This window comes from Arvicola amphibius, chromosome 4 (assembly GCF_903992535.2).
Source record: "Arvicola amphibius chromosome 4, mArvAmp1.2, whole genome shotgun sequence".
Taxonomy (NCBI): domain Eukaryota; kingdom Metazoa; phylum Chordata; class Mammalia; order Rodentia; family Cricetidae; genus Arvicola; species Arvicola amphibius.
Window position 1 is genome coordinate 57,996,005 of NC_052050.1, and position 26,732 is coordinate 58,022,736.

The 26,732-nt window shown below is 47.2% G+C and overlaps 1 long non-coding RNA gene across 2 annotated transcripts; it reads right to left on the reverse strand.

Annotated features, from left to right (window-relative positions):
• Window positions 1-10,571: 10,571 nt before the first annotated feature.
• On the reverse strand, window positions 10,572-26,732 carry LOC119813079. Of its 2 annotated transcripts, XR_005285151.1 has the most exons (4): window positions 26,694-26,732; window positions 24,430-24,488; window positions 11,092-11,183; window positions 10,572-10,709 (listed from the first exon to the last, which is right to left on the reverse strand). It is a non-coding gene; the product is annotated as an uncharacterized LOC119813079 (long non-coding RNA). The 2 variants fall into 2 exon arrangements; XR_005285150.1 differs by lacking the exons at window positions 24,430-24,488; window positions 26,694-26,732 and having other exon boundaries at window positions 11,092-11,495.

Sequence of the window (26,732 nt, forward strand, 5' to 3'; positions counted from 1 at the left end):
AGCCTAGTGGTCTATCAGTAACTTCTCATCAAACACTTCTGGTAGGCACCATGACATATAGCACATAAAAGCAGTTGCTGCTGAGATTTAAAAAAAAAAAAAAAATTTGTAATTTGTCTGAACCAGTGTGGTTCTCAGCCAGGGTCGGTTCTACCTGACAGGAGTATCTGGCAGTGAGTAGCAATGGTTTTGGTTGTTGCTTCTGTGGAGGAGGAGGTGACAAGGCAGAGTTCCTGATGCTGGAGAAGTCAAGGACGCTGACATCAAGGAAACCCTGCCCCCACTGTTGTGATGTCCACGGTGCTGGCTTACAAACTCCAATGTGTAAACCACTGCCATGCAAATGAGCATCAGCTACCCAGGAGAGCTAAAAAGGGCAAAGGGGACAGAGACAGCAGAGGAGGCCAGGAGAGGCGAGGGGAGAAGGGAAGAGAAATTAAGGGCTGGAGGATCGTACTTCTGCCTTCTGTGAAGTCTACACTGTAGAAGAAATGCTGAGGCTCGGTCAGTGGTTGTCACCTGACTGTGTTGCTCTCAGCATCATGATGTCATGGTGAAGGCGTATCCCACACCCTTCCTATCAGCAGAACACAGGCCAATGAGTGGGTCCTTCTTAAAGTGAGTTAGGCAGGAATACCGTGAATCCAGGCAGCTTGTGGCCAGTGAAGAACCACCCTGCAGGCTTCTCTCATGAAGACAAGAGCTCCACAGTAAGACCCTCCCAGTTCACCCGAAAGACACTGGCCCTCAGGGGCAAAACTACTTAAGGACTTGAGGGGAATGTAAGCTGCACTTCATCAGAATTTATTCCAACTTGTGGATTCCTTCTTTTCTTCTCTTTCTCTCTCCCTCTCCCCTCTCTCCCCTCCACGACCTCTATCCCTTCCCCACCTCTCTCCCTCCCTGCCAGAGTTTCTGCCTCCTGTTCAGTGAAATCTCCACCCCCTGACAGACAAGTGACCATCAGACAATGGATAGACTCTGGACTGCCATGCCCAGATAACTGAGCCTCATAGAGGCTTCAACATCTCCCAGGAGTTAGCAAACTGCTGCATGCTTGTTCCCCAATGTCACATAGAGAGGAATAGTAACAATGGATAGCCATCAGACATGAGGTCTGACCGACAGGGAGCTCCATCACAGACAGGACAAAGCAGCAGCAGGCCAGCACTGGCCTACAGCATCCCTACAGCTGATGTCTCTCGCTTCCACTCACCCCACCTATTGTGGTTTGAATCTGAAATGTCCCCCAAGAAGCCCCTGATTTCAATGCTTGACCTCAGCGGGTGGCTCTATTTTGAACCCTTTGAAAATAAGGCCTGACTGACTGGAGAAGGATAATAGGGTCAACCTTTGATGGTTCTAATCCTGCCTTTGCTTCTAGCACTCTCTGACTCAAACTGCCGCCACCACAGAAGGAGCTCTTCTGCCATGCCTTCCCAGACTAAACTCTCTGAGATCAGCAGCCCTGATGAATTCCTCCCTCTCCCTTAAGCTGTCTTTGTTGGGCAGTTTCTCACAGTGACATAACTACCCCAACCATTCTCGTGTTAGATGGTGTGTGCCTGCAAAAGAGACACAGTAGATGTTGAAGAAGTCTGGACTTGAGAAACTCAGAAAATGTTTGCAATTAATCAATGGGCTCACTTGGCAAGGGTAAGTGTTTTACCAGCGGGAGAATCTGAAGGTGGACCGAAGATGTTGGCCATGGCATGGTGATGGTGGCACAGCTCTGTGTGTGTGAGGCCAAACACAAGCTTTGGAAATGAAACTCCCATCTTACACACTGGTCTATGTAGGACTCCTAAGTCTCATGGAATGATGGGGGTTTTGTCTGTGGATTGGTCGAAGCTCAGAAGAGCAAATGCTCACCCTGGAGGTGCTAACATCACACCATTTAAATCCCAACCCTGAGACCGGTGCTCTTGCTTTGGCTTTGGTCCTAACTAGCAATATGAACACATGGTCCATGGCTTGTGCCAGGAGCACGCTGGCCTCAGAGGCATTTGGAGGCCATGGAGAACAAACATCTGTAATTCAGAACATTGCCTTGGAACAGGCAGCTTGGGCATTGGAGTCTTTAGAAACACAAGAATTTTCTTTACAGGAAGTAGTGTGGGGACAGGAACTGGAAAGGAGATGGTTACAAGAAGTTAGAGTTCAGAGGACCCATGGATTCCTCTCAATCAAAGAAAACAGGCCGTCTCACACAGGGCCAGTCTTAAATTTTCCTTGCAGATGCAAATTCCCAGAGAGCAGCTAAGAGAGGCCTCCGTGGGAGCAGCTGCAGCCAGAGGCGGGACAGAGCAAGCACTTGACCTTGGTTGCTTTAAAGCCATTCTTTAAGGCTTAGTCCCAAGTGAAGCCCACACCCACCTGACCTCGGAGTCCATCAAATGTAAAACTAAGAAGTGTTTCTAGAACTGTCCAGCAGGACAACCAAACTCTGGAGTTAAGAACTTGGACACCTAGGGGAAACATCTCCTGCCCATAGTTACCAGGTTAGTTAGGACTGGAGCTAAAACTCTAGTGTTCAAAATTCTAGTCAACTTTCTTCCATTGCTAACATTGTCTTTTTACCTTTTTAGTGGCACATGTTATTAAATTTTAATGGGATCTAGCATGATATCATGATACTGGTATACAATGATTTGATGGGGCAATTGACATACGCCACCTCTTTCAAGAGCTATCATTTCTTTGCATGGGGAACATTCAAAATCCCCTCTGCTAACTACTATTTTGAAATAGCCAGCTAATTGTTGTTAAACATACTTACTCTAGTATTCTACAGAACATTCTAAGTTACGACCCTTTTCAAAATGTTTTGCTTGCTTGCTTTCTTGTTCATTTTCCCTGTACTTTCTCCAGGTGACAGACAGTAGAGCCCAACTAAAAGTTGAGATGACAGGGTTTTTCTGAAAATGAGCTGGGCCAATCTTGTGGGCTCTGACCTGAGTGAGGATTTAAGTCACTCAAACACAAGGGAGAGAAGATCCCAAATGTTCCGTTCATGAGTTATTAAAATGTTGGGCACGAAATTGTAAGTGTGGGCTGCTGTATCTCCCTCTATTGAAACATGTATAGCAGAAGAAGGAAAATTAAGAGATAATGTTTCAGAATAAATTTTAACCCAAGTTGAGTTGGTACAGAATAATCATCAGTTTTATGAGCTTAACGGGATAAAGTTTAAGCCTTCCTTAGGTTGGAGTTGATTCTCTCATTCATCTGAAGATGGAGGATCCTTCCATCTCGAGTGTTCTGTCTAAGGACTTCGGAGTCTTCTCCAATCAACCGATAGATGGTGAAGGAGCCAGCCTTGAGAATTAGCCGGTCCATGGGAGCTTACAAGCGGACCTGGAAAGGACAGCACTCTGGAAGGAGGCCCTGATGACATCACACAGAACACCTGCCTACAAGGGAGGCTGGGAAATGGAGTGTAGCTTGTCTCCAAGATGAAATGGTCATGGACTTTGGTGGATATACAGCAAACTCTGCACAGAAAATCAAGCTCCCTGCTCCCCCATATGTCCCAGAAGAGTGCTTGAGCATCATGTGGGGTGTATACCTCCCTATTTGGAAACTATTAATCCAGAGGGCCAGACACAGACTAACACAGCCACCCACATTCCCTTTCCCACAGAACAGAACTTCCTGAAGACAACCAGATTTGAGAGAAGGGAAGCTATTAGCAACAGCTCCCATTATCAGGTGCTCGCCCCGTGTAAATAGCCCTCAGACCAATGGCATAGCTGCTAGTGTCCCATTTTTCCTATGAGGAAACTAAGGCCATTGTGGCTTTCACAGTGGGCTCAAATCACACAGCAGAGGGCAGAACCTGACCTCTTGCACCAGCTCCAGTCTATGGTGACACCCCAGAGGGAACACGGAAGGAAGCCCTGTCAGACAGAGAGCAAGAGGAGAGAGAGGTGGGGCTCAGGAGGGTGAGATGGCCTGAGGGGGCTGACTGTGGGGATGGAACTGGGAAGCCAGGAGGGTGGGTGGCAGGATTTCAAGGGAAAGAAAGTGGCCATGGGCTCTAAGGTCAGGCTGGAGCTCAACTGTGTCAGTCACTCAGCGAGCACCGTGTGGAAAACTCTAAGGGTCGGTTGGGAGCTGTTTGTGAAGGCACAGTTTACGGTGGCCCCTCTCCCCAATTATGCTCAGCATAACCATGGAAATTAGACAGGTTGACAAGGTGGGTGTACTAGTTAATTATGGCTAAAACAAAACACCCATGACCACACACTTCATTAAGCAAAAAGATTTTAGTTCAAAGTTCCAAAGGTTCAAGGGCAGGGCGCCAGTATCTGGCGTAGGCTTCCTGGTGGATGCCTTCATGCTGGTGGACAAGGCACACACTGGTGGCCGTCTTACCAGGCCACGCCTGAAGTTTCCACATCACCCCCAAGTACTGCATACTGGGCACCAAACTCTCAAAACGTGCACCTGTGAAGGACAAACCACAGCCACGGGCAGCTTAGCCTGGCCTGGTGGTTCTGTCCCATATCTCTGTCCCCTCTCCATCACACCTTTCCTGTAAGATAGACATCGGGAGCAACAGAAAAGCAAATGGCCACCCATGGTTTGCAACCAGCGGCAGTAGAATTGAGGCAGAAATGAGTTTGGTGAAGAGCGTGGCCTGGACAGAGCTACACAAACCAGTCAGCTCTCTCTCAGCCTTGCCGAATGGGTGCCCTTTGGTATCAGGAGTAGGAAGAAGAACCGGTCCCCAAACCAGAGACTGATCGCCACTGAGGTTCAACTGCCTCATCCCCAAATGACTTGCCTCCCAGGATCCCTGTCCTCACTCGGAGCTGGCCCCACTGTCGGTTACTTGCTGGTCAGTACAGCCCCTGCGAATGCTAAGTGGTGGAACTGAGCCGCCACTGAAAGCACTTTTCGCCAAGGCCCAGGAGAAAATGAAACACGAAACTGAATTGGGAGTTGGAGGAACGAGAGTTTGTGATAGCGAAGGCCCGGCTGTCCCTGGAATTCCACCTGCAAGATCTTACCCATGAGTCACCGCCTCAATAACGATGGGCATGTCATGCTGTAAGCTGATAGGGCTGTGTGCAGAGGAGGTGCCCCCCCCCACCACCACCATAGGAGATACCTCCATGCCAATGAGGAGGAGCTAGCCAGCGGGAGACTGCTGGGAATCCCATCCTGCCATCCTGTGTTAGAATCCTCTGCTTGTTGCTTCCTTCTTTTCTCTCAACCACTTCGCCCTGTCCACCCAGAGCTAAAATGCTGGAAGCTGGTGTGGCCAAGTGAGAGGAGGCACACGGTTTTCAGTACGACCCATGGGCTTCCCTGCACCCCCCAACCCCTGCCACACACACACACCCCACCCGGTCCTCTGTTTTCCTCTGTCTTCCTCTCTCCCTCTTCTCTCTCTCCACCCCACTCTCAGCTCTGTGGGTTGTTTTTAATGCATTCCAGATGCCAGAAGAAATCTTGGCCTGGGATCAGCGTTCTTCTGACTTCGGACCTCTCCCCCACCCCCAACCCCACCTCCTTTCTGGCACCCAAGGCCACAAGGAAAACAAAAGTGCAGGCTGGCGCCATCTGCCGGCAGCTTCCAGAAGGAAACCAAAAGTGCAGGCTGGCGCCATCTGCCGGCAGCTTCCAGAAGGAAACCAAAAGTGCAGGCTGGCGCCATCTGCCGGCAGCTTCCAGAAGCCTAAAGAAGGGGAAGATGAGGTGGGGCAGGACTGATTTCCTGTAATGGGTTCTGTTGGGAAAATTCAGGTTATCTGGGAGAAAAACGGTGTGTAAATCAGAACGCTTTAGTCCTTGACAGGAAGGGACTGAAGACGTGCGGCGTCTGGGAGCCCTCGAGTTCATTCACAGTCTCGCTCTTTGGTTGCTTTTCTTTTTCTCCCCACCCCCACGCTCCTTTTTTTTTTTCCCCCTTTTTAATTACAGTCTGGGACCCAGCTGTGTGGTTTTTAACATGACATTCTTTGAAGGGCAGAGATGTTGACATCCCTGCTTGTGTTCGCTAAAGGAAACTCGGGACTCTGCAAATTAACTTTTAAGTGTCCGGCCTGGCGACACCGGATCGGTAGAAGTCAGACCGTGGAAATGAAAGCACTAACTGTAGCCAGGGCCGTGTTCGTAGAAGGATCTCCAGGGTGGTGTGGAGGCTGTGAAGAGGGTGGCTTGTGCCAGCTCTTGGAAATGGAGTCAAATCTGTTGGTGGTTGGGAGTGAAGGGCTGGGGAGGTCACGAGGCAGCCAGGAATGAAGTCCCAATGCCCAGGAAGGAGGCCCAACCTGGGGCCGCAGGAGGAGCATGAAAACCAGGTCTGACAGCTGTGTGCAGCCCAACCACAGCCCACGTTCCATCAGGGCTGGACTGGATGGGCATCCAGCATGCTGACTACTGAGCATGCCAGCAGGCCCAGGCCCAGGGACTCCTCCAGCTCAGGGCTTCTTATGCAGGCACCCACAAGAAGGAAGATTTTTAACATGTAAGATTCCGTGCCCTGACACCCTCTCTCTTCTGGCTAAAGACACCTTCGTCTTTGTCGCCTCCCTGAGGGTCAGTGGCACGGAAGCCGCAGTCAGGAAAGATAAAAAGTGGAGTCCTGTGTCGCAGTCCTGGAACTTCGGTTTCTGAGCAGGCTAAGATTCACTTGAAGAAGAAATGAAACTTGAGGAGCTAGTTGCAGGGCACCGCTTTCGAGGGGGTTCATGCTGAAGAGCAGATTGTGAGGTTAGATGGTTTTAGAAGGCAGCGCCAGTTGCTAGGGAGCAGGCAATTAATTCTGACAGGATGGATGCTGGAAATGGATCCTGAGCAATACCGAACAAGATCTCTACCACTGAGCTAAAGACCATCCCAGAAAACGCATTCTTGATTTTCAATGTTTTTTTATGTGTATGTGTGTGCACCTGCTTGTCTGTGTGTGTGCCCTGGGCATGCACTACCACAGTGGCAGTAAGAGGGCACCAGATCCCCAGAACTAGCATTATAGACTGTTGTAAACTACCATAGCAGGTGCTGGCAGCTGAGCCTGGGTCCTCTGCAAGAACAAGTGCTCATAACACTGCCAGAAAATGTATTGAATGTGCAATAAATCACTTTTAAAATCCCTTTAAAATGAAGGACAGTGGTTCATTTCGATAAGGTACCGTGATTTGTTGTGTTTCGTGAAGGGTTTTCCTCCCATCTCCTTCCCTTACAGTGGTCTCTTGAGGGACTAAAATACAGAAATTGTTTCCATTGGTATTTAGAGGGGTGCAAAGGAAGAAAACTGCTACTCTCCTTTGAATCAACATCATGAATAAGTTGGGTCACTGTTGTTACTATAACAAATACTTAAAAGAAAAAGTTGATTTGTCTCACAGTTTTGTTTGTTTTTTGTTTTTGTTTTTCAAGACAGGGTTCTCTGAAGCTTTGGAGCCTGCCTTGGAACTAGCTCTTGTAGACCAGGCTGGTCTCAAACTCACAGAGATCCACCTGCTTCTGCCTCCTGAGTGTTGAGATTAAAGGCGTGTGCTACCAGCCCCCACTTGTCTCACAGTTTTGGAGACTGACAGTCCAAACAGCATAGCCTCTGCTCAGATGAGAGTCCCTCTGCTGTGGAGTAACACTTCTGTGCACTGTGAAAATATACTGCTCTCGTTGGTCATAAAAAAGCTGATTGGCCAATAGCTAGGCAGGATTTTGGAGCAGAGAGAATGCTGGGAAGGAGGACTGAGTCTCTGGAGTCTGGAACCAGACACGGAAGCAATGTGGGAAGTTCATAGATGAGGGAAATGAGCATTGGGGCAGCACATTTTAATAGAAATTAGTTAATTTAAGCTATAAGAGCTGGGTGCTGGTGGGCCTCTGGGTGGGGTAGGAACTTGGGCAGGGGTCACTTGGGGCAGTATCTTAGTCAGGATTGCTATTGCTGTAGTGACACACCATGACCAAAAGCAACTTGGGAGGAACGAGTTTATTTGGCTTATGTTCCCATATCATACTGTTCATCATCAAAGGAAGCCATGACAGGAACTCAAATAAGGCAGGAACCTGAAGGCAGGAACTGATACAGAGAACATAGAGGGGAGCTGCTTACTGGCTTGGTCCTCCAAGCTTGCTTAGCCTTCTCTCTTATAAAACCCAGGACCACCCACTTTGGGCTGGGCCCTCCTCTACCCATCACTAATTAGAAAAAAATGCCCTACAGGCTTGCCTTACAGCCCAATCTTATGGAAGCATTTTCTCAGTTTAGGCTCCCTCTTCTCCAGTGAATCTAGCTTAAATCAAATTGACTTAAAACTAGCCAGCACGGGTAGGTCCCAATTCCCTTTCCGGTCTTGAGCGGTGACTTCTAGCGGTGAGAAGCATGGGTTCCAGATCAAGATTATCTTCACCTGACTCCCCAGCACGGCTACTTCTACCCCAGGTGATTTTATCTGTCCTGAGGACGGACTGCATCTGGAGAAGACCCAAGGCATCTGTGGTAATCTGAATGCAAGGCCCCCTAAATTCATAGTGAGGTACACTATTGGAAGGTATGACCTTGTCGGAGTTGGTATGCTCTTGTTGGAAGAAGTACGGCACTGTGGAGATGGGTGTTGAGGTCTCACATATGCTCAGGCCACCCCAGTGAGACAGTTCACTTCCTATCGCCTGCAAGGTATAGAACTCTCAGCTCCTCCATCACCATGTGTATCAACTCCCACCCCCACAGCCATCAGCTCAAGCTTGTTACTGTCCTAGCTGCCCCAGGCCAGGACTGGAAGCATCCTCCTCAGTCCTGAGGTACTTGTGTGCCTCGCTCCTAGCTACTCAGGAGTTGTACTCCTGCTCCTTGGGGAACTAGGAGTCCCATCCTGGCTGTCCCATTCCTGAGTCCTTAACTGTCTTCCCTGCACTTCCCATGATACAATGTTATTAAGCCTCTCTTACATTAAGAAACCGTGCTTTGAGACCAGGAAATTGACCTCAAAGCAGCCTAAAAACGTGGACAGGACAAGCGGTGGTTGTAGTGATTGAAAATATTTCTGGATCTCCTTTTTGGTCAGGTCTTCTATAGTCATTCTCTCTCCTGTGTTCCTCCAGCCCATTTCTAAGTGCAAAGCACAATTCACTGTGCACCTCCGTCAGGCGATGCATACACTCAACTCTGAACAGTGGAATGAGTTTCTCCTCCCCTAACGACTATCAAACCAGACAGTTTCTACTCAAACATTTCTCAAGACGCCTGGGTCTGAAGGTTGAAGGGCTACGCCAGCCTGAACTGATTTTGGGTGCATGCACAGTAAGGTAAAACTGTGTCCTCAAGTAACTTTTTAGGAGGAAACCCCTCTTTTCTATCTTATGTATATGCATAATTGGGCTTACATATGATCAAAATCAGATGCATATGTAAGGGGCCATGCACAGTGGCCAAGGGTTTATGTACCCCAGGCCTCAGCCAAAACAGAGAACTATGCTCCTTGGTAACTAAATTCTTCCTCTTGAACCCCATAAAAGAAAAATCCAGACAGTACTGGGGGCCCTTGGGTACCCTTACCCACTAGCACAATCTTGACAGGTACCCCCCTTCTGATCTGCACTATTGATTCATTTTGAAGTTGCCTTGCTACTCCTGCAAATCCATCCGGGATCCTATTTCAGTTCTCAATAAGAAGAAGCCAAGTACTTGTTCACCAGTGTTAGCCCTGGGGTCTGTACTGCCCCAGCAGTGCGCTAACAGCTGAGAGATGCTTGCTGTCTTGCCCCTGGTTCACTGCACTGTGGACAAAAGCTTCTCTGCCTTAGGTTTCTGCTTGCTTTATTTCTGAAACATCTGGTTTGGGCACAGCATGGTGGTGGCTGTTGACCTCTATAAACATATGGTTCCTGAGGACATGTGAACAAACATGGAAAGGCACAATCTAAAATGCCGATTCCAGGATTCTGGCTCACATTGCTTGTCTGTCATTCTCTAGATCTGGCCGCAGGGTGGTCTTCACCAATGGTTCTCCTCCCATCCAGTGTGAAAAAAACACTCCCTGGAAAGAGAGGGGAGTTTGGCACTAGCCAGTTAGGGAGATCTGGGGGCTCTGGGATGAGGCAGAAGCAAGATTTTATTGCTTGGTTGTGGATAGGTTTGGGGAGGGGACAGCGGGATCAGCCATGGTGGTGAAGTCACACATGGGACAGTTTGAGACAATCATTCACTGCAGCGTCAGGTCCTGATAAACAGCACGAGACGAAAGCATCAAGTCCCAAATGCATCTGATTCACCCAACTTACCCATTACCCTAGCTTAGAGATGGGACGCTTGGGTATCAGGGTTTCCCCTCCTGGTTATTGGCTGAGTGGGGGCTGCGCTCACGGCGACAGCCAATCACGAGAGGGGCTCTGAACTGAAAGTACGGTTTGTACTAAATACATGTCATGTTCACACCTCGAATCAGACTACACCCAGAACCATCTGCAGTAGAGAACCTTTTCAGAAAGTTGACAAATTCCAGCTGTGCTAAGCATCAACTCTGACTGTAACCACAGACTTCCATGGGTGGTTTCTGTTGGTTTCCAGAGGATGTTCCACCCCCGCCCCAACCCCATCATTAACATCCTAGTTATCTTTCCAAATCTATTCAGATTATTCATCCCTCATAGAGAACCCTCTGGTGCTCGGGGACAAGAGGAAGTGGTCATTCTCTCAGCCCTCTGCGTTCTCCTGGGTCAGGCCATCTTATGTAACTAGGTCAAAGCACCTGAAAGAACAACCCAAGGGAAGAACTGTTTATTTGGGCCCACAGTTTCCAAGGGGAAAGTTATAGCCCTCAGGTCCACTGATTCTCATCTGTGGGGAGGCAGAACATCATTGTGTTGAGAGCATTGGGCTCAGGCTACTTGCAAGATGTCGAACAAGAAGCAACGAGAAACTGATGGGGACTGGGAAAATATATGTAACCTTTCTTCAACTGGACACCCACCTCCCAACATCTTCATCAGTTCCCTTAAACAGCCACTAGCTGGAATCCAGCAACAGGTGAGCCATCTGTTGGACATTTCTCAGCCAAACCCAACACTCCCTTAGCTATGGCTGCTCTGTGTCACAGAGTGGCTTGCTTGAAGCCTCTCTCCAGTACTCACCATGGAGATGGAAGCTCTTTGAGAGGAAAGACAGTCATGTTTCCACAAAACTCAGCTAACATGGATGTAGAGTGCACCTCTGCTTCACATGCCTGTGGGAAAGCAAAGCGCTATTAGAACGGTTATGGTCTGAAATGAAAATGCTGGCATCCTCCAGACTCAGGTATTTGAACACTTGGCCCCCAGTTGGCGGTACTGTTTGAAGAGGCCACAGAACCTCATAGGTGCAGCTTTCCTGAGGGAATGGGCGGCTGGAGGTGGGCTTGGAGGGTTTATAGCCCCGCCCCCTTCCAGTTCACTCTCTGCTTCCTTTGTGCTGTCCTGAGCTCTTGGCTTCCTACTTTGGCCACCTACTGCTACCATGCTTTTCTCACCAATATGGACTCTCTCTCTCTCTCTCTCTCTCTCTCTCTCTCTCTCTCTCTCTCTCTCCCTCTCTCTCTCACACACACACACACCCCTCTCTCTCTCTCTCTCTCTCTCTCTCTCTCTCTCTCTCACACACACACACACACACACACACACCTCTCTCTCTCTCTCTCTCTCTCTCTCACACACACACACACACACACACGTACACACATGCGCCAAAAGCCAAAATCAAAATAAACTCTTCCATCAATCACTTTTGGTCACAGTGTTTTCCCACAGCAATAAAAAACTAGTATCTCTGTCAATATACAAGACACTAAGACCTTCCTCAATTCAGAGATGTTGAAATTATTCTATTGTTTTTTCATATTCTTTATTTCATCTTGAGACAAGATCTCACCATGGCTAGCTTAGTGTCTTAAAACTCACAATCCAGCCGGGCGGTGGTGGCGCACGCCTTTAATCCCAGCACTCGGGAGGCAGAAGCAGGCAGATCTCTGTGAGTTCGAGACCAGACTGGTCTACAAGAGCTAGCTCCAGGACAGGCTCCGAAGCCACAGAGAAACCCTGTCTCGAAAAACCAAAAAAAAAAAAAAAAAAACCTCACAATCCTACTGCCTCAGCTTCTTGAGTACTGAGATTATAGGCCTGAGCTTCCATAGCCAGCTTAAAAGGCAAAAATGCTCTTTAGAATGAGTGACATGTGGCACTCTCTTGGCCTTTCCATATACCCTGCTTTAAAAGATTCTAGCGCAGAGTTCCAGGGAAGGAGGCAGAGAAACAAATGCAGGTCTGATAAGATCAGGGACCAAAGACCAGGGCTGGAGTGTAAGGGGAGTCAGATGTGCTGCCCTCTGCTTCCTCCGGATGAAGGAAAGGAATCTGATGTTAGAAAGGTTCCTTTCCACCTGCAAATGGCCTGTCTGCCACCAAAAGTTGAGTCCCTCCTCTGAGAGTCCCCAGATGAAGTGAGAAGATAATGCTCTCTCCTGCTCACCAACTTCGAGCGACACTCAGTGACTTTATGCTTTTCACTTTGCTTTGCTTATTACAGATTTATGTATCTTCCTGAAAAATGAAACTACTGAATCACTGGATGTTTTCATTTTCCAAGGTTGAGACGGGCAACTTCAGACCTCAACCTGCAGCTTCCTGCATCTCATAACCAAAGAGAACAGGGTCACAGCAACAAAGCTTGGTTCACCTCGAGGACCTTTTTATGATTGGGAAAACAGAAGAGCAAATGTCCAGAAGAAGTCTGGACAACCACTGAGGCAGAGACCTGTGGGCAGTGGCAGCCCAGACTCACCAGGGCTCGTCATCCTGTCTCCCTGTGTGGTCTTGGAAGACAGTGTCCTTGATCTGAAGACGTGAACTTTGTCCTGCTGCTCTAGCTTGGGGAATGCTGAGAATTGAACTCATTAGGTTTCTCGTTTCCAGAAACCCAAACAAACTCATCTGAAGTCCCAGTGCACATGAAAGGTATACAAAGCAGTCAGGTACATACCTGTAGTTCTGCCGTGTAAATGTTCACACAGTAAATAAGCCAAACTGTAGAGGGCTCTTAAAAATGCTCCCCATCTTTCTGCTATTATCAGAAAACTGCTGCCATTTCTCTCCTTCCCCAAATCAGAATGGCCCTGCTTACATTAATGCGCTTGCTCCAACGACAAAAACACCACCGTTACAGTCTTTATTAACCATTTTAAACAGCGTATTAAAACTCTCTGGGGAAACTGATAGATACTTCCAGTGTGTAGACTGATATTATTAGGTATTGATATCATATTAATGTCTAATTTGTAAAAGTTAATCTGATATCTTTATCTTGCAATATCAAGCTTAAATTCAGAAGAGCCGAGAAGACTCGTGGTTGTAAATTATGGCTTAATCCGGGCCTTCTTAGAACAGCGATTCTCAGAAGTCCACTTGAACTTCCTGTTCAAACACAGCCCAGCCCGCTGTGCCTCCTCCCCAGAGCTGCTGATCTAGGGAGGTGGATGGAACAGTGTCATTTGCATCTCTAGGAGCGTCCACAGGTGGCGCTGAAACTACTGGTCCAGGGAACCCACTTGAGAATCACTTATTGAGACAACTATTGGGAGAGTCAGCAAAGACAAACCCCAGAAGCTTCCTCTCCTTTTTCTCTAGAGACATGCTGAGCGTAGGGTCTAGAAGAGACTGGATTCAGGCAACGGAGCGTGGAGCAGGCTGACCGTGAGCACCTGTAAAACCATTGTCAGGTACCCTTCCTGCATTAGTTACGCTGTGCTGCTGTGGTTAAAAGACACCATGACAAAAGACTCTTCAGGAAGAGTTTATTCTGGCTTACGTATGGTTCCAGAGGGACAGTTCACAATAGCGGAGAAGGCATAGCATCGGGTAGCCAGCGGAGGAAGCTGAGATCACAGCTTCAGCCGCTTCAACTGCAGAAAGCAGGGAGAGTGAATTGGAAGTGGGGTAGGGCTATAAACCTTCACAGCCCACCCTCGGTGACAGAGACGCATTTCCTCCAGCTAGGTTCCACCTCCTCAAAACCCAAATAGCACCACTCACTGTGAACCAAGGGCTCAAACACCTGAGCCTATAGGTGGGACATTTCTCATTCAAACCACGACATGTCCTTAAACAGACTTCAGTTGCACCCTGGCAGGCTCTGCTGCTGACCTAGGAATCGTGAGACCTGGGTTCTTTGCTCTGTCTCCATATGACCCTGTGTAGAAGGAGCTGCGGGCTGCGTTCCTGCCGCCCAGCTCCCGGCCTCCTGGCTAGCTTATGCCCCGAAATAACAACACACAAATTGTATTCATTTAAACACTGCCTGGCCCATTAGTTTCAGCCTCTTACTGGCTAACTCTCACATCTTGCTTAACACATTTCTAATAATCTGTATACCACCACGAAGTGGTGGCTTACGGGGAAAGATTCAGCATGTCTGACCTGTTGGCTGGCTCCATGGCGTCTGGCTCACTTCCCTTCTTCCCAGCATTCTGTTCTGTCTACTCCACCCACCTATGTTCTGACCTATCAGGCCAAGCAGTTTTCTTTATTAATTAACCAATGAAACAACAGATAGATAGAAGACCCACCTACATCAACCCTGGGATTGTATGGGGCTTCCCCTGAGAGAATTCTATGGGACCAAGGCTACTGGGAGAATACAACAATACCAGCTCCCCCACCCCAAACCACACAATGTTTAGGTGATCACAGGAAGTGTTTTGTTGACTGCAAGATGGTGGGAAATAATCCGTTTCTTGGTCCCCAAAATACTGGGGTCATTGTCTCTGTTGTGCCTGCTGATGCTGGAAGAAACTAGGTAGAAAGATAGGCAGTCCTCAGTTTGTATCCTGATAGACCCATAGTATATTTAAAATATCCTAAATCAAAGCTGCATTTAATATGCCTAACCTCCTAAACATCGTAGCTGAGCCTTGCCTACCTTCAGTGTGCCAGGGCACTGCAGGGCCCTGGAGATGGAAAACCGTTTTTTGTAGAACGCTTTAGTGAGTGTTTCTATTGCTGCAATGAAACACCATTACCACTTCCATATCTTTTTACCACTGAAGGAAGTCAGGACAGGAACTCAACAGGACAGGTACCTGGAGGCAGGAGCTGATGCAGAGGCCATGGCAGGGAGCTGCTTACTGGCTTTCTCCCCATGGATGGCTCAGTCTGCTTTCTTATAGGACCCAGGACCACCTGCCCAGAGATGGAACCACCCACAATAGGCTGGGCCCTCCGCATCAATCACTAATTAAAAAAATGCATCCTTAACCCAGATCTCAATTGAGGTTCCCTCCTTCAGATAGTTTGTATGCCGACTTGACGAAAGACTAGCCAGCACAGACACTACGTTGGGCATGAATAATAGAATGGTTTTGTGGTTAGCTTCTGTATCACCGCGATATCGAATCATTTGTTTTTCCATGTCTATGGAGTCATGCAAATTTTAAACAGCCCAGAGAAGGCAAGGAATACATTTTTATTACTGTTATATAGCTCAGACTAGGGAACACTGAGTTATACCTCCTGCTTCCAGCTCTTGAAGCGGCCACTGTGAACAAACCTAAGTGACCCATAGAAAGATACCCAAGTCATGACTGCATCAAATCAGAAGGGAAATGGTCCAGGCACTCATTCCACAGCACCCTCCCTGCTGTAAGGCTGAAGGAGAAGGAGCAAATGGGATCAGCAGGACCTCTTGGACATGTGCCTCTCCTCCCAGGGCCTTTATCTCTTTCTCTCCAAAGCGAGGATGCTAAATTTCATTAGATGAGACGCCCTTTCAGGCCTGAGCCAGAAGCACAGTAACTTTCTGTTCTTCCGCATGCCGCTCCTGGGTCCCCCTTCTCTGTACTATGCTGGGAACGTGCTCTCTCATCACATTTGGGGAGGAGGGATGTCTGGGGCTGGGAAAGGCTGTGAAGAGTCCCTAGGCAACCCAGGCGGACTTCAGAATATACAGCCAGTCTCAGATGGTAAGAAACTTAGACAATGTTGCATTGTGGCACTTAAAAACAGGCATTTTAAAGAGCCTGGGCTTACTGAGTCAGCAATCTGGAACATTCTCAAGAGGCTAAAAATATCCCCAAAAGTGAACTGAATTTTAAAAAAATGTTCTTTGTGGAAACAACTGAGTGCTTCTTCCTTGAGAGTTACCCATTTCCTTCCTTTGGGTGGTCACTGGAATCATGAAAGCCTCATACAGGGATGGGGTGAACACCGTGACCCGAAAGCCTTTTCCTCCTAGGTCCCATAACATGGGACAGAAACGTTAAAGTTTAAATCTCTTAAAGATTTAAATCTCTTAAATCTTTAAATTTAAATTTAAAGTTTAAATCTCTTAAAGAGAATGCTTTGCATTCTCAAAGCAACGAGGCACAGCGTTGTTCTCGCCCATCTGAAAATCTGAAGGTTCTCTTTCACACTGTCAAACAGCAGGACAAAGGGCATAGACATTTTCAACCAGGAGCCAAATTCGTGTCTGCCAAGTACTTAGTGTCTGGGACTGCTTGACTTTCCAAAGCAAGACACAAACCGTGGGCTCCTCGGTGGTCTGAAACATTTCCAGTAAAATGGAAAACTCAGTGTTACCACCGTGGTCATAACTCTACGCAGCAACGATGGTTATTTTTAACCATTACTTGACACAGTCCACAGCCACTGGGAAAAGGGGCTTGATGAGGGGCTGTCTACATCAGGTTGGCCTGTGGGGCTTTTGACTACCGTCATTGTCATGAGAGACCCAGTCTAAAAGTGGGTATCGCCACTCCCAGGGTTTGGGTCCTGGGCTGTTTAAGACTGTGGAAAGAGAGCTGAGACTGCATGTGTCCATTCTTTCTCCTCTCTGCTCTTGACTGTGGATGTGGCTAGCTGCTTCGAATCTCTGCTGCCTTGATTTCCCCACTGTGATGAGTCATACCCTGGAACTGTGAGCTGAAATGAACTCTTCTTCCGAGTCACCTTTCTCAGGGAACTGTCTTACAGCAACAAGGACACCAGGAGAACAACTTCCCCCTGGTCCCCACTCGTGCCCTTGCAGGCACAAAGACGGCAAGCATCCTTTATAGCAAAGTAAAATGGACTCTCAGAGTAAGGGAGGAGCTGGATTCACTTGGTGTCGACAGTGGTTTTCTCAAACGAGCCCTGAGGCCAAGGGCAGTGGTCAGAGAGGCAAGCCAGCCCTTCTAACTACCATGACCATGACCCTGTGTGGTTGTTAGCTTTGGCGGGGGTGGTTTGGTTTGACTTAGCTTTATTGACACAGCATCTTGACATGTAGCCCATGGTGGGAGAATCATGTGTAAAAGCCATTTAATATCATGGTAGACAAGGAACAGAGAGACAGGCAAGAGACCCATTCCCCATTCCTCCAGCTAGGTGGGGGTCGAGGATAAAATAACTAATAAAGTTTCTAGGAGCAGCAAGAGGGAACCAAGCCTTCAATACCTGATCCTTTGGACACACCACATTCAAACCATAACACCCAGGGCCTGCCACCAGGGGACCAACCTCATTCAAACCATAACACCCAGGACCTGTCACCAGGGGACACCACATTCAAACCATAACACCCAGGGCCTGCCACCAGGGGACAAACCTCATTCAAACCATAACACCCAGGGCCTGCCACCAGGGGACAAACCTCATTCAAACCATAACACCCAGGGCCTGTCACCAGGGGACACCACATTCAAACCATAACACCCAGGGCCTGCCACCAGGGGACAAACCTCATTCAAACCATAACACTCAGGGCCTGCCACCAGGGGACAAACCTCATTCAAACCATAACACCCAGGGCCTGTCACCAGGGGACACCACATTCAAACCATCACACCCACAGCCTGCCACCAGCCAGGAGACCATGACATCAAGCGACAGACTAGACCAAACCAAGAGAACTTACTTTCGCTATGAATGAAGTGCAGTCATTTACCTTCAACTAACTGCTAGGGTCAGAGATGCTGGGCCCTAAAGTTAGGGTGGACCACCAGGGTAGCAGTGAGCACACTCCTCAGTGTTAAAAGCATATTTCCTCAGCTTGCACAAGAACACTCAGCTCAGAGCTCAGTGGCTGCTCCTGGAGTGACCCACGACAAACACTTGTATCACGTGGGCTACCTGGCCAGGTGCTGCTGAGGAATTTGCCATTCGCGGGAGCAGAGGCCTGGGTAGAAGGCTGAAACCACAATAGGAAAGCGTTTCATGTGAGATGTCACCAAAGCCATTAGGATTCAGACAGGAATGGGAAAAGGCATCGAGTTTTTCATTGTTTTTCCTTGTGAAAAACCAGAACTGTGAATCCAGGAAAGACATTTCAAGCCTCTGAATATGAGCTCAAGGAACCAGGATTAGTTACCTAAAACTCAGCTTTCACATACCGCCTCACCAACATACACACACACCTCCTCACCAACACACACACACCACACACACACACATCTCTGATCATCAACTGAGTTGGCCTGAATGCCTTAGCAGTACGAATTCAAGGCCCTACAGAGGTTATGGTAGCTGCTGCAGCAGTGCAGAGCCAGGAAACAACAGCAGGAACGGAGGCGAGATGCTGGCGATTGTCATAAGAGTAACCAAATGCCAGAGTTGGGCTAAAGATGCTCAGATGATTAGTGTGAGAGCTACTGTAGCACACAGCACAACTGCAGGGCTTATGATAAATTCCCGTCTCACAGTTCTAGGGACTGCAACTCTGAGACCTCAGTATCGGCAGGGTGGCGCCCTGTGGCTGCTCTTCTTGGTTTGTCAATGGTCATCTTCTCGCTGTGTTTTCCCGCGGCTCCCCTCCGTGTGCCTGGATCAAAACCTCTTCTTACAAAGACAGCGGTTACATTGGACTAGAGTCCTCCCAGGTGTCATTTTACCCTCAGCATCTCTTTAAAGGCCTTACTGCTAACCATGGCCCCATTATGAGGCACTGAGGGTTAGGTGTTCAACTATAAATGCAGGGCATGCAAAACTAACAGAAACTGTTCACAATATGATGATGAGTTTGCTTCCAGAGGCTAAGCTATAAACATCATGTCATAAAAAAAAATTCAGTATGAATGGGTCCCTGGCAAACTGAGCTCAGCTGACCAACATCATCCTGCATGCTCATTCAGTTCCTTCATTGGGAAGAGGGCAAGGTAGCAGGTCTCTTCAGCCTCATCCACCGTGCTGGTTAGAAAGCATTACCTGGAGCTCAGTCGAGATTTTCTTCTCTAATTCCCAAGCTGTCTCCCAGGACACATGCCCAGCATGACAGTTTAAACCATGAGGTTCCAATAGTCCAACCTACTCCGATCTCGATCTTTGGACCATTCTCCATCTCCTCCCTGGCACTCCTTCGTCGACTCACCCTTTCCTCTGGATCACAGGCTCGCATGCCCTTTTGTTCCATGTGTGGAAGGCCATGCAGCCCGTCCAGCTTCCTCGCTGGCTAGGCCTCCCCTTTACCACATCATGGTGGGAAGTGAACAGCACTTTAAATCTGTGTTTCCAAATGTTTAGCATTACATGTGATATTATTGTTTAAAATCTCCCAAACAAACAAGGGTGCTTGACACCAACATGTTCTTACAATATTATGTACTGAAATTCCAAGCTAGTGTAGCAAAGAATAAATAAATAGTCAAGTATTGGAAATGAAAAACAAATATATCTACTCTCAAATCATTGAAATTCCAAGCTAGTGTAGCAAAGGATAAATAGATAAGTGTTGGAAATGAAGAAACAAACATATCTATACTCAAATAATAATAATCCTGCAGGGCATGGTGGCTCATACCGTTAATCCCAGCACTTGGGAGACAGAGGCAGGTGGATCTCTGTGAGTTTGAGGCTAGCCTGGTCTACAGAGTGAGTTCCAGGATAGCTAGTTACACAGAGAAATCCTGTCTTGAAAAAAAAGTCTGAAAAAATTAATTAAAAGAAATGTACACTGATTCACATTGATATTGGATGTTCCAATAGAGAAACAGAATGAAAAAGTAAGTCAAGAAACAGACACCCATATAAACAGGAAATGTGCGACAGAGTCAAAGTAGGCCACCAATGTGGGAAGAATGGGTGTGCCAATAATTGACTATCCTTATGAAAAATAAACTAGATATTGTGTTAGTCAGCCATGTTACTGCCATGATGCTATGTAACAAGCATTTCCCAAATCTAAACAAAGTCAACTGGCATATTTCAGGTTACATTCAGGTCCACTCTATGTGTCTCCATATTTTTTTTTAAAGTAATGGTCTATCTAGGTAGCCCTGACTGTCTTAGAAGCCACTACGTAGAACAGGCCAGCCTCAAACTCTCAGAGATCTACCTGTCTTTGCCTCCCTAGTGCTGGGATTAAAGGCATGCACCACCACGCCCAGCATCTTTCATATTCTGAACAGTGGCCACCTGGGGCAAGTACTTCTTATGTTGCAGATAAAGAATCTAAGGATAAACAAGACAGTCATTGAATGTGGACCAAACAGTGTATCTCTTCCCATCCTGTTAATCAAAGCAAATCAGCTCAGGTAGGTTCACAGGCAGGAGCTGGAAGCTTTTGGGCACCATGTAGGAAAATATATCCTTAGGGTTAGAGATGTCCAGACAGGACAGAGGAGAAGAAATATATGAGACTGATCATCTCAATGTTCTCAGTAGTTTAAAGTGACATTTGCAACATATATCAACAGCAAAGAATTAATCAGAATTTATAAAATGTCCCTCTAAATAAATGAGAAAAACGGACCTGTACACACTAAAAAATTATCAGAATGGCCTCACAAATTAGTAATGTCCACTATTCATGTAACATATTAAGACAGCTGCATGTGGGGAAAGATTAAAGATCCCCGCTTCACACTTATGTAAATGAATTCTAGACCATTTTAAAAGTTGAATATATGAAAAATATCATTTTGTAACTTGGAAGAAACTGTAGTGTATCATAATTATCTAGGAAAGTGTTTTAAATTAATAAGTCAGTAGAAAAAGTTCAAAATTTTGTTATATTCTAAAAACTTACTTAAGGCACCCAGGGCAGGTGATAGGGCTCAGTAGATAAAGGCACTTGTCAATCAAGTCTGATGACCTGAGTTCAACCCCTGTGACACACAGGGTGGAAGGAGAGAACCGACTCCGGACCGTTGTCCTCTGACGTCCTCCCTCCCTCCCTCCCTCCCTCCCTCCCTCTCTCTCTCTCTCTCTCTCTCTCTCTCTCTCATGCACACACACAGAGTTAATTAATTCAAATGTAACACAAAAAATCTAAGGCAGCCTGAACAATCCTTAACAAAATTAAAAGCGAAGTTACAGAGTAGAAGTATTTTTAACTCTTGTGGCATGTCCCATACACGGGGAAGCACGCAGAAGTGAGCCTCACACTTGCCGAGAACATCCAGGTATTCCCTTTCATTGAAGCAGGGATGGGGACATGTGCACAGGAGTATGTGTACCTGTGAACCCCACACTTTGCAGATACGGCTCCTGTGACTTAGTATGTCCTTTCTCCATCTTACTCCTAGCGATAGGAAAAAATTCTTTGAAAAATTGCATCGCCTTTCTTGATGCTTCCCCGGCTTCTTTTATTGTTTGTTGGTTTGTTTGCTTTTTTTCCCAAGGGGCGGGGGCAGTTGTAGTTTTGCTTTTTCAAGACAGGGTTTCTCTGTGTAGCCCTGGATATTGTGGAACTTGCTCTGTAGACCAGGCTGACCTCAAATTCTGCTATGCCTGTCTCTGCCTCCCGAGTGTGGAGATTCAAGGCATGTGCCACCACTGCCCGGCTTGCTGGCTTAGTTCACCATCTATTAGACACGTTTTACAAGATGTCACTTTTTATGAACAGTAGTACCCTCCCAGAATGCCTTACTCTCAACACGAGCTCTCTCTGATGAACCAGGCAACCTGCATCAGCCACAGGCCTAGCTCTGTCCTGGGTTATACTACTGGACACGGAGAAGTGGTTCCCAAAGGATCTGTGTGGCTATAACCTAAAGAAAGGAGTGAGAGATGGCTTTCTAGGAGGCTATGCTATGATGTAATACCAGAAAGAGGAAAACGGACACGGTGTTTACACAGTTCAACTACAAGGGATGCCTCTCTCTTTGATGCAGAGGAGGAGGTATTTGAAGCAAACTTTAATTAAGTATTAAACACTGGGCAGGTAGATGGACTTTGACCAGGTCTACTCACTAGAATCTCAGCAAGTGGCAATGAGACATGTGTTGGAGGGGCTTTTTAAGGACAGAACCACAGGGCCATCATATTCTCCACATGGTGTCATTATTTTCCAAGAACTACAACTCCCAGCATTCCAGAAAGCTATCTGGTCCTTGGGCATGCGGGGCCTGCCAGTTAACTCTGGCTCTTACAGTGCCGCTCTCGGCTACTGCTCCAGCACCATGCTTGTCTCTTTCCTGCCACCCTCTGAAACTGTAAGCAAGCCCCCAATTAAATGTTCTTATTTCTAAGAGTTGCCTTGGCCATGGCGTCTCTTCACAGCAACAGAACACTAAGACAGAAGGCTCTCCAAAGTATACTTGTACCAAGTGGGTGCTGTCCACAACCCTATCTGTTGTCTCAGAAGGGACATCCCAGCCTCAGAAGGATGCACACCACGGCTACAGGCACTCTCAGATCCATAATTACACATGCTGGTCTAACCTCAGCTAGTTCTGTTGTTTGAAACTTTCACGCTTTCATCGCAAGAGACAAGGATATCCAAGGATATTCGCCCAACTGCTTCTACAGAAGTCCTGATGTGCCGTGAGACCCAAGAGAAAGCAATGCATAAGTTGGACACACCGAGGCTCTGTGCCTAAACCAGGTGAGAACACGTTTGCCTTCACCAAGGTTGGTATGAGGTGGCACACACCTCCTGCTTGCTGAATGGGTGCAGTGGGCTATGCGCTGATGCAGTGATAACAAGGGAGACTCCTGCTGACCGTGCTTACAGACACCTGGAAGGTATGCTGTTTAGCTGTCCCCGTCAATGTTGTGATAGTGTGATAGTAGTGCTGATCAAACAATAATAGGCACTACTGTGAAGGTATTATGTACACAGCTAACATTCTCGAAAGACTATATTCTGCTAGGTGTCGTTGGAACGTTGGTGGCTGGTTAGAGGTCACTGTCTGCCTCGGCCTGGCAGCTTTCTTTAAGGTAACAATGGAAACTCCCTCCCTCCCCAGGAAATTTCCTGCTCTCTACCTGTCCCTATCTGGAGAATGTCCCTGGGTCTGAAGGAATGATCTTATCTAAAACTGTCTATAAACCAGATGACTGATTCATTTTTAGCTTGACCCTTGGCACAGATCCCTGCTGAGAAGTCTTGTGCTAGGGGCTCTGCTATAGGACCCGAATGCCTAAGCCTTGTGATAGGAGCGTGCCACTTAATGCAAATTAGGGTTTGTTGCCAGGCTCCCCAATACTATCTATTCCTCATACTCTGAAATAAAACTGAGTTGATTCACTATCATCTGTCTCTTGGAGGGCCGTCTCCATTCATGCTCATGAGCCACATACAAAGCTTTCTGTCGTCCCTTCTGCCTCTTTCCTCTCTCGGGCTGATGGCCAACAGGCCAAGAGGGAAAGAGGACCCCCACAGGGTATAGTACTTCATACCTGTAATCCTAGAACTTGGGAGACTGAGGCAGGCTTGCCACAAACTCAAGACCAACTTGGACTAGAGAGTGAAAACCGATCTTTAATGTTACCCTTGTCAATGTATGGCTAGGGCTGGCCAGCTGAAGTCCTTAAAGGCAAGAGACTTCTTTTCCTGGGGGAGATTTGTCCTTGAGGCTGCAACAGGCAAGTTTCCACCCTTCCACCTACAGGTTTTGATATTGCCAACTTTCATCATTATTAAAGTCAAAGCCTTGATCTAAACCTCTTTGTGTTCGTACATGTGCTTCTCCGGTGACCTAGACTAATGTGAGGAGACAGCACCAACAGGGCCTGGGTGCTACAGGTTGAGGAGATCTCCTACCTAGTGCTTAACAGTGTAAGCCTAGGGCAGACTTGTTCAGATCCAAATCTTAAAGCCATTTATTCTAACTGCTCCGTGACCTTTGATCAAGCCCTACACCTCTAAGCCTGTTTCCTCCACTGTAAAATGTAGATTGCTATCTCCCTCCTATAGCCGCTGCCAGAGGGTCAAAGAGCTAAGTGATTTGCTCACAAATACACAGCTGGTAGTTAGGAACCTTGTGTTTAACCTCAGCTCCATCCATGCAGCTTCATGCTCCTTAGCTCTCGAAATGTTCCTTAACACTTTTGTTACAGACACCATACATTGTTATATTTTCTGCAAGGTAACAGAGATGTCTTTTAACTGTGTAGCTTTGGCTCGGTCCCAAGGTTCCATTCCGCTTGGTGGTGACGCACTGACTTCCAAGTCAGCATTTCCTAAACTTCCCATGCTAGGCACCTTTCCCTTAGTTTCTCTAAGTCCCAGCTTCACCTGTCTCCACTTACCTGACCCTGGGAAAGCTGCAGACCCTCCAGCCAGAGTCTTCTCACTTTCCAGCTGGGGACTTGACACCATCAGGAAGAAAGACACCGTCATGCAGGTTCCTGGGCCTCGGGCTGAAGCACTTTGCTAAACGGACACTACATGGAGGTATTCTTTCACTGTACTCACTACACGCAAGTGTCTTGCTAAACTACTAAACGCAGGTGTCTTGCTATACTCACTATATACAGGTGTTTTCCTATACTTACCCAAGCAGGTACTCTCTCACCACACTTAGTCACTCAGCAGCTATCCATTTATTAGCAATGATTTCAACTAATTGGCGAACAGGAAGGACGGTTTTAGCCCTGGCTCCCATAAAGGCAAACTAGAATCCCACCATTTCCCATGTAAACCCTGCAATTGGCTGCTGCAGTACCTAGCAGGTCCGTATACAGCATGCATACGTTGGTATACTGCCATCTAGTGGACAACATGCAAGTTACACAATGAGGGACCCGCAGGCAGAGAAAGGCATCCTCGAGTGGTCAAAGGGAACAGAGAACAAATGTGTTTCAACTATAAAGTTAGAAGCGAGCAATATAGTAAACTACCAGTTCATATCTTAGGACCTCTCAAGATCTTTACGGGGGTCATTGATTTGGACTGAGCTCTGCGCTAAATTTTAAAAGAAAATAATCAAATTGGAGTGACTTGTGTCAAAATTCCACACCACCAAGCCAAGCATAGCTCCGAGAAAGCAAGGGAGTTAAGGGATTCCTCTAGGCGGCAGACGTTCACTCTACAACCAGTCTTCTTCCTTCCTGTTTTCCCTCTACCAAGTGTTCCATGCGCGTGTTAGCAGTAGAGCGCACTGAACCTCTTCTCAGCACGAAGGCTGCCCAATTCATGTGCTCAGGACACTGTGCGTTTTGTTCACTTTTAACTATCTCTACTTTGCTTTAAGCAAACTAAGACCTAAGATTCACATCTTTTCCTGCTCTGCTCCATTTGGAGCCTCCGTGCCTTGCTCTGGGTTAGAACCAGAACCTAAGGGGAGCTACTCACCTAGGGGTTTATTTTCTAGGCTCTGACCTTTAGCTATCTGCGGGATGATTTTCCATTCTGTTTATACAACCACCAGCAGCGATCGCTGTGGGCTTGGAAATACACTGAACATTTTATAGGACTCCTCTCATTTAATCCCCATGAACTATTCCTGTCTGGAGTAAATACACACGACTCTCAACCTCCTGCCTCTCTGTAATCACACCCTGGATGGAGACAGGGATCCAGTCCTCAGGATTACATGTTACTAACACAACAGTCCCTGCTTGCTAAGAATGCTGAGCAAAGGAAACCACTGATGAGAAAAAGGCTGGGGAAAGCACAAGGCTAGTTAAGTCCTTAAGTCTCAGTTAACACCAAGGCAGATGCAAATGCTCCACACTCCAGCCAGATAAAAACAGTAGTATTCAGTAATCACCGTAGCTCAGTACTGTCAGCATGGACCCGCCTCTTATGGTGGTATATTATTTGTATTTTAATAAATAAATCTTGCCTGAAGACCAGAGGTAAAGTTAAAGCTGCTAGAGGTCAAGTAATGGTGACACACACCTTTAATTTCAGGATTTGGGAGATAGGGGCGGATGGATCTCTGTGAGTTCAAGGCTACCCTGGGCTACACAAGATTAATGCAGAAACAAATCCAGGTGGTGGTGGTGGCCTACACTTTTAATCCCAGTACTAGGGAGTCATACCTTTAATCCCAGCACTAGAAGGAATATAAAACGGGAGGAAAGAGAGGCTTAGTTTGTTTTAGTTTGTAGTTGCCCAGCCTTGGTAGAGGTAAGACTTCTCTAGTGGCTTGGCTGCTTTGCTTTTCTGGTTTTGGGGTTGAACCCCAATTTCTGTCTCTGGGTTTTTATTACTCGTGCTGCATTTGGCACCCAATGTGGGGCTTGAACCCACAACCCTGAGATTAAGAGTCCCATGTTCTACCAATTTTAATCATTGCCTTCCTTTTAGCCCTTACTAGTCTAGCTAAAGACTAACAACTCTATTGATCCATTTTGCTGGGTTTCATCATTCTGTTTTTCTGTCCTTTACTTAAGTGCACTGCTCTCAGTACTTTCTCTGAGTCTTGGTTTGCTGTGACCCTCTTTCCAAGTCTCAGGATTTTCTAATCCTCCTATGGCTTTTCCTTTCACCCACTGGTCATTTAGCAGAATGTGTTTTCATTTCCACACCCATGGATTTCCCCCTTCACTTCTGCTTTCCCTCTTACCTCCACTATGGTCGGAGGAGGGCTCTGGGAATCAGTTTT